Source organism: Carlito syrichta, unplaced genomic scaffold (genome assembly GCF_000164805.1).
Source record: "Carlito syrichta isolate Samal-C Ts95f unplaced genomic scaffold, Tarsius_syrichta-2.0.1 Scaffold309278, whole genome shotgun sequence".
Classification (NCBI taxonomy): Eukaryota; Metazoa; Chordata; class Mammalia; order Primates; family Tarsiidae; genus Carlito; species Carlito syrichta.
Genome location: NW_007253374.1, coordinates 177,518 through 186,077, shown reverse-complemented (window position 1 = coordinate 186,077; position 8,560 = coordinate 177,518). Strand labels below are relative to the sequence as shown.

The window sequence follows — 8,560 nt, the reverse complement described above, 5'->3', positions numbered from 1 at the left end:
AATAATTTATACTTCCATTATAGGTTGTATTTAACTAATAGGAAATTTTCTCTCCTGCATAAATAGAAAATTAACTGGCTTGTATGAGTTTTATTCCATTGTAAATCTATGTGACAAAAGATTACCTATTTATTTTTTACTTTTTTGAGTTGGAGTCTCACTCTCTTGCTCAGGCTGGAGTGCAGTGGCACGCTGCTCACAGCCACCGCAGCCTCGACACCTGCTAGGCTCAGGTGATCTTTCTGCCTCATTTTTTTTTTTATAGGAAGTATCTTCCCTGAGGATAAGAGACTTGTCTTTACCTCAGTGCCTGGCATAGGCTGGCACTTCATTGGGAGTCACAAACATTTGCCAAAGAGAGGCATGAATTGCCATCAGTGGAGAACTATGTGAAATGCAGTGCCATCCAGGAATTATAAATCTCATAAAATCAAGTGAAAGTGATCTTGAAGTTAAGTTACTGTTAGGTCACGCTCCCAGTGGGACCTCCAGAATATTAGATCAGGCCCGCTGGGGGTGTGAGTACGAGCTGGTGCTGCGTGAAAGATGCAAAGAATTGCACACAAGTTATATTGGAAAATGCTTAAAGAGTAAATGAGAGAGAGAGAGAAAGAGGGAAAGGGAGGGAGAGAGAGAGTAGATTCACCTCCCCTAGGGAGGGGAGGGGACCAAAGCTTAAGAAACATGGCAGTGGCCATAGCTCAAAGAACACTTGGCTACACCAGCGTCTAAAAAGCAATGGCAGCTGGCTGCTCAGGTTTGAATCCTTTTCGTCTTTCCCTTTGATGGGAAGAAGGTCGTTATGGTGATTGGGTGGTAATCTGCTCCATGTCATCACGAAGGGGCGGGTAGGTGCAGGCACTGACATCAGGTGATGGACAGCAGGCAGATGGGTGGGTTAGTCACGTGATTGCTGTCATGGTAGTCCTCAGCCTTATAAGTAGCTGGAACTACAGGCATGTGCCACCATGGCCGGCTAATTTTTTGATTTATGTAGAGATAAGGTCTTGCCAAGTTGCCTGGGCTGGTCTCAAGCAGTCCTCCTGGACTTGGGCAATCCTCTCACCTCAGCCTCCCAAAGTGCTGGGATTATAGACGTGAACCACCGCACCTGGCCCACCTATTTCTATTTTGCTGTCAAAGAAATGACTGAAGAAATCTATCTATCTACATATATTTTTTCTAACAACACCTGAGCTATAATGTAGGTTACTAAACCACATAGTTAGGATAAAAAATTCTGTAAATCAAACTATGTATTTTTCCATCTGTTTCCCTGGGAGTAATTATGGCCTGCAAGGGATGGATGCTTTCATTGGAGTTGGGACATGTGGTAAAATGGAGTGGTTGGGAGCATGGACCCAGAGACGGAAGTTAGATTTACATCCTGTACTCTCCGCTCCCTGGCTATATGACTGTAGAAACATTAATTCATTTTTCTGTGCTTCAGTTTACTTTTCTATGAAAGGAGATTAATAAATGTAACCCCACATAGACTTGTCATGAAGGTTACAGGAGGTAATATATGTAATTCACTTGGGAAAGTTCTTGGCACCTAAGTTCTATGCAAGCCCTGCAGTGGCTGTTTTTATTATTATTCTGTATTAAAACAACAACAACATTAACACATCATCTGTTGAATTAAAAACAAAAAATTCGGTACAACTAAGTTATCCTGCTATTTATTCTAACTGGCTGATAAATTGAACATTATGCTTACTACTTGTGGTAAGCCAACAAATGACCTCCCAAAATATATCTGCATCAAATCCCTGCAACCTGGGAATGGTAGTTACCTTTTACAGCAAAAGATGTGATTAAGGTAAGAATCTTCCACCATGCCTGGCTATTTACTTTTATTTTTTTTTGAGTCGGAGTCTCACTTTGTCAACCCAGGCTGGAGTGCAGTGGCACGCAGGCTCATGGTCACCCCAGCATTGACCTACTGGGCTCCAGTTGTCCTTCTGCCTCAGCCTTCCAAGTAGCTGGAACTACAGGTTCATGCTACCACGCCCAGCTAATTTTTTTTTTAAATTGTAGAGACGAGGGCTCACCAAGTTGCCTGGGCTGGTCTCGAACCTGCAGGCTCAGGCAATCCACTCGCCTTGGCCTCCCAAAGTGCTGAAATTACAGGCTGAGCCACCAAGCCCAACCTGTTCCTTTCTTAGGAAGAAAGAATGTGTGTAGTGGAAGATTTTCTGATCAGATGGCTATAATTATCCTCAGTATGGACACCAGGGGCTCTGCTCTAAGAAACATGCTACCTTGGAATGATTTTTTACCCCAGTGAAGGCTCTGATCTCCCATTCAGGTTCAGCTAAAGGTTTTACCTGATTTTTTTTTTCTTTGAGTTGGAGTCTCACTCTGTCACCCAGGTTGGAGTGCAGTGGCATGCTCGCAGCTACTGCAGCCTCGACCTGCTGGGCTCACGTGATCCTTCTGTCTCAGCCTCCCAAATAGCTGGAACTACAGGCATATGCCACCACACCTGGCTAATTTTTTGATTTATGGTAGAGATGAGATCTCCCCAAGTTGCCCAGGCTCATCTCGAGCCCCTGGGCTCAGGCAGTCCTCTTGCCCCTGCCTCCCAAAGTGCTGGGATTAAGGGCGTGAGCTACTGTGCCTGGCTGATTATCTTTAAAAAAAGAGTTGTTTGTTTATTTTAGAGTTGTAAGGTACAAATGAGGATTTACTATATAAGTAGGCTGCATGCAGGTAAAGTTTGGGCTTCTAGCTGGCCCTCACTCCCCCTGGGAGTGGACCACGCCCTCTTTGTGTTGCCACACGATCCCACCCTCCTCCCTTTCTTCCTTCCCTAGCAGTGCCCAGTGACTGCCAGTCCCACCCTTGTGCGAATGTGACCAGTGGTCAGGGCCCACTTAGGAATGAGAACATGCGGTCTTTGTTTCTGTTATAGTTCACTTAGTATAATAGTCTCCAACTGCATCCAAGCTGCTGCGAAGGCCATGATTTTTTTTCTCCTTTATCATCATTTGAGGGCAGACATTGTTAAGGAGAACAGGGTACTCTGACATATTTCAAAATGTCTACTTCTACTTTCTCCCTCCTCTTGCTGGAAGCACCAGGGGATTTTTCTCTGATCTTTACTGTGAGAACCTGGTAGGACTGCTGTGGGTGAAACTCCCCCAGATGTGGGAGCACCTACCCCTTAGGCCGGCCCTTCCCCACCTGGAGTTTATTTTTTTATTTTGAGTCAGTCTCACTCTGTCACCCAGTGCAGCCTTGACCTGCTGGCTCAGGTGATCCTTCTGCCTCAGCCTTCCAAGTAGCTGGAAATACAGGCATGCGCCACCATGCCTGGCTAATTTTTTGACTTATTGTAGAGACGAGGTCCAAGTTGTCCAGGTTGGTCTTGAACCCATGGGCTCAGACAATCCTTTCACCTCTGCCTCCCAATTTACTAGGATTATAGGCATAAGCCACCGAGCCCAGTCACACCTGGGGTTTTTAACTCTCAAATTAGTCCAAAGGGAACCTCCAGCAACTCATCAATTACAGGTGAGGCTTTTCCCAGGACTGGATCCCACCCCTGGAGGTTTCTGCTCTTGCTAAGTTGTGGCTGTTTGTATCTGTTTCTCCAATTTTGGGGGTGGTGATGTGCCCTGTGACATCGGTTCTCTGAGTGATCTAAGAGTTGTTCATTTTCAGCTTGTTCAGCCTCTTTCTTATTGTGTGTGGGGGAGAGATGATGCCTACATTTCTCACATGCTGGACCAGAAAGCAGAAGTCTAAACCAGTGAGTGAAAGCAGGTGTTACCCAGCTTTTCCTGTAAAAGGTGAGCAAAGGCTCATTTTAGGCTTTTCAAGTGATGTGGTCTCTGTCACAATGAGCTCTGCCATAGAGGCTTGTGGTGGGTAGAATTATGTCCCCACCAAAGAATACCCTCAAGTCCTCTGATACCTGTGGATGTGACTTTACTTGAAAATGGGGTTTTATTTTATTATTTTATTTTCTGAGTCAGAGTCTCACTTGTCTCACTTGTGTCACCCAGGCTGGAGTGTAGTCGCATGCTCATAGCTCACTGCAGCTTCAACCTCCTAGCGTCAGGCGTTCCTTCTGCCTCAGCCTCCCAAGTCGCTGGGACTACAGATGCATGCCACCATGCCTGGCCTTAATTAGAGATGTAATTAAGATGTGAGTTAAAATATGCTTGTGCTATATATAGTTCCTTCGAGTCTATGCTGAATATATATATAAAGGAAGGAAGGAAGAATGGGAAACTCCCACTTATGAATCAGAATATGTGGGTAAGTTGGGCTTGGTGGCTCAGCCTGTAATCCCGCGCCTTTGGGAGGCTGAGGTGAGTGGATTGCCTGAGCCCGCGGGTTTGAGACTCGCCTGGGCAGCGAGACCTCATCTCTACAATAAATCAAAAAATCAGCTGGGCGTGGTAGCACATGCCTGTAATTCCGGCTACTCAGAAGGCTGAGGTAGAAGGATCGCTGGAGCCCAGCAGGTAGAGGCTGCGGTGGCCAGAAGCGGCCACTGCACTCCAGTCTGGGTGACAGAGTGAGACTCCAACTCAAAAAAAAAAAAGAATATGTGGGTAAGAAGAATTATTGCCAACATAGATAGTTCTCATTAATGGATCATAGGTCATATACAGGGATATGCATATGATAATGGAAAGGACTAGAGGGACATCAGTAAACTCCACCCCCTCCTCAGATACATAGCTGTGCATTTGGATAAATGGACCATAATATTTTAATGTATTTTTAGCTCGCCTATACCATATATGTTTATATTTGTCATTAACATTATTCTATCAGAGAATGTCTTAGAATATGTCCAGCCAAGCGTAGTGGCTCATGCCTGTCATCTGGCATTTAGGGAGGTGGAGGCGAGAGGATTGCCTGAGCTCAGGGATTTGAGACCAGCCTGGGCAACTTGGCGAGACCTCGTCTCTACAATAAATAAAAAAATTAGCCGGGCATGGTGGTGCATGCCTGTGGTTCCAGCCACTTGGAGGACTGAGGCAGAAGGATCACCTGAGCCCAGCAGGTCAAGGCTGTGGTGGCTGTGAGAGTGCCACTGCACTCCAGCCTGGGCTACAGAGTGAGACACCAATGGGGAGGGGAGGGGGAGGAGAGGGAAAGAGAGAAACAGTAGTGACAATAACAATAAGAAGAAAATATGGGCATAACAGAAAAAAATTAGAGGGATAAATCTGAAAAAATTGAAGTCTCTGTGAGGAAAGGCAGAATGAGAAGTGGGAATATTGAAAAAATTGAAATGGCCTTTTTCCTCCCTCTTGCTCCCAAGGCTGAGTGATGCAGAATCCTTTTTTTTTTTTTAATGTTTCTAACATTTTATTATTAAAATTGAACAATAACTTACAGAGAGTCATTTTGAATAGTAACACATCACATAAATATTAATATTAGACATCAATATTATTACTAAAATATAAGATTAAATCATATCTAATGTGCATCAAAATCTAAACAGAAAATATTTCTTAAGTATCAGAGTTATATTGTTTTGCTATGCTTTATTTTATCCATTCCTTCATTTTTCTAAGTCAGCAGAATTTACTTATTTACTTTTATTTGTTTTATTTTATTTTTTTATCCAATAAGAATCCATAACTTTATTAATGATAGAAACAGTACAAACCAAGCTGTAGGTACTCTTTTGAATCACCAAAAAAAAAAAAAAAAAAGGTCATTTCAGATGGTTACATTGTTAATTCCATAATAGCATTTACAATATCATTACCATTGTTCTTCAGGGCTCGGAATGCCTTTGCTCTCGACACATTTGTTTGTGACATGACCCATCCTATGTCCTTGACTTCCACACCTGTCTCGTCAACCTCTTCCTCTTCGCTCTCCGCTCTCCTCTTGTACAGTTGGAGTCCATGTGTTTTCTTGAATGTTTGAGACTGCTTCACCTGGAACTTTGACTTTCTCAGCAGCTGTTAGCTGTGCTCGCTGATATAAGTCTTTGATTTTGGCTTCCCCCAAAACGATGTAGGTATCTGAAGCTGGGCTCTTGCAGACATCTGGTTTTGTGATGACAAAGAGGATATTCTTAGATTTCTGGATAGTGACTCTAGTAACCCCTGTAACCTGTCGAAGACCCAGTTTGGACATAGCTTTTTGTGTTTTCTTTTCACATCGACTTTGTTTTGCTTTATTGACTGGTTCTTCATTGATTTCAGTTGCTGCTGCCAGCTGGGCTTGCTGTGTAGTTGCCTGTGTGGAATTTTGTGCCTCAAACTCTGGTCCCAATTCATCACTGTCAGATTCGAGATTCCGTTCCAGACCCTGTCTCAGCCTGGGGCTGTGGCAACTCCCGCTCGGTAGCAGGCATGGTTTCTGTGGCTTCACCGGGCATTCTGATCAGGGAACGTGGAACCAAGATCTACTTGTTTACTTTTATAACAGTGGCCATTACTGAGAGGTACTAGTCTATATAAAAATGCAAGCATCTGACAAGGACAAAATGCATTTACAGAATTATCAAAAGGCATGTCTCCTTTAACAGGTGCAGAATCCTTACTCAAGGCAATCTCTTCCCTGAGACAGGCATCTTGGAAAAGCTGGGACTGACTTGCAGCGACTTGTAAATCAGGGACGGATGGCAGGACTTCTTCTCCTAATGGACAGCAATCACCTTGTCACCTGCTGCCTCAGTGACCTAGTTTACTGTGTATCATTTTGATATGCCCAGAGGAGCAATGAATCACTCTACCAGGTGCAAAATGATTCTCCCGGTAAATTTATTAGGTTTACTGAGCAAAAGTGTAAAATCGCCTCTGAGGATGTTCAGTTTTCCAAGCTGAACTGTATCATCAAGTAAACTTCAGGATCTAGGATAGTGATCAGAAGTTACTTTTCACTCAGCTGATGCTACCACAGGATTTTATATAACTCAACCATCCACAGGCATCACTCAGGATTATAACAGACATGGCTGCTGTGGGCTCTATTTCTCATTTTAAAATTGCTTGCCATAATTACAAAGATGTAAATGTCTCCTAAAATCTCGCTATTAGCTATTTCATATGTAATATTTAAGATATGAAAATAACAGATATTCACAAGCGACATGGCTTAATTAATAAAAGATTGTTGCAGGGCACAGTGGCTTACACCTGTAATCCCAGCAGTTTGGGAAGCAGAGGACTGCCTGAGGCCAGCAGTTCGAGATCAGCCTGGACAGCTTGGCGAGACCTCATCTCTACAATAAATCAAAAAATTAGCCAGTGTGGTGGCACACACCCGTGGTTCTAGTTAAACGGAAGGCTGACATGGAAGGATTGTCTGAACCCAGCAGGTCAAGCCTGCGGTAGCCCTGAGCCGCTGCACTCCAGCCTAGGCGACATAGTGAGACTCCAACTCATTAAAAAAAAAAAGAGTTTCATGGAAGACAATTTTCCACAGACTGGGTGCAGGCGTGGTTTTGAGATGATTCAAGCGCATAACATTTATTGGGCCCTTCTATTATTATTACATTGTAATATAAAATGAAATAAGAATACAACCCACCATTAAAAAAAAAAGAGGCATGGACAGAAGTGGTAAATAAAATAATGAGCGGGCCACACGCAGACGAAAATAAGTGTCAGATTCAGATTCTGACTTAAAGCCTGCCACCTGAGAATCCGGGGACTGTCCATCCCAGTCCACCATCCCTGGCACCTGATCACTCCCCACCGGGTCTGAGATCCGGTTGACCTAAGCAGCCGACACCACCCCTGTGGACACCCACCTGCACGTGCAGAAAGGCACAGTCCTCCGTCTCTCCTCTCTCCAGGAAGCAGCAGCATTTCTGCCCCGGAGAAAGGGCGAGCCACAAAGCCGTCCGTATCGGGCGGAGCGACCCCCAAGACGCCCCCTCCCGTGCATAAGCCCCAGACAGGCATTGTCCGTGGCCCTCAGCACCCGGAGATGGGTGACGATGTCTGAACTGAGAGTCACACGCCCCGGGACGGGGTTGTGATAGGGAGACATCTGGTGTGCCTGCCCGCCTAGGGCGGGGCGCTGGTGCAGCCTCCAGACCTCAGAGCTGGTGCAGTCCGCCCAGACCTCAGAGCATCTCACCAGGCGCGCCCTCTGCCACCCCTGCAGGGCTGGTGCCTGCGCTCATCCTTGGGGGTATCGGGGGTGAGCTTGGTGGTCCAGGTCTGCCAAACTTAAGTCCCCAGCCCCTACTGAGCACAGACCAGACCGTCACCTGCAACCCCAGAGACTGTCTCCTCAAACACAGAAAATGCATTTGCCTATCTGCTTCGGGGCCGCCGGTGCTCACCCATCAGCGCCACCTGCTGGCCTGGAGGTTGAACGGCACAACCCAATTCAAAACCTGCGGCCCGAAGTGCACTAAGAAGCAAACGCGATAGGTACTGCCGTCACATACGCAAGAGATAAAAAATACCATCCGAATGAAAGTAAACTCAGACATAAGAAGTGGAAGCTTCTCCAGATGAGAAGAAACCAGCGTAAAAACTCGGACACTTTGAGAAAACAGTGTGTGACACCCTCAAAGGATCGTGCTAGCTCTGTAACAATGGATCCTAACCAAAAGGAA

At 45.3% G+C, this 8,560-nt stretch overlaps 1 pseudogene; it reads right to left on the bottom strand.

The window, feature by feature from the left end:
- Window positions 1–5,318: 5,318 nt before the first annotated feature.
- LOC103269491 lies at window positions 5,319–8,232 on the bottom strand (annotated as a pseudogene).
- Window positions 8,233–8,560: the final 328 nt, after the last annotated feature.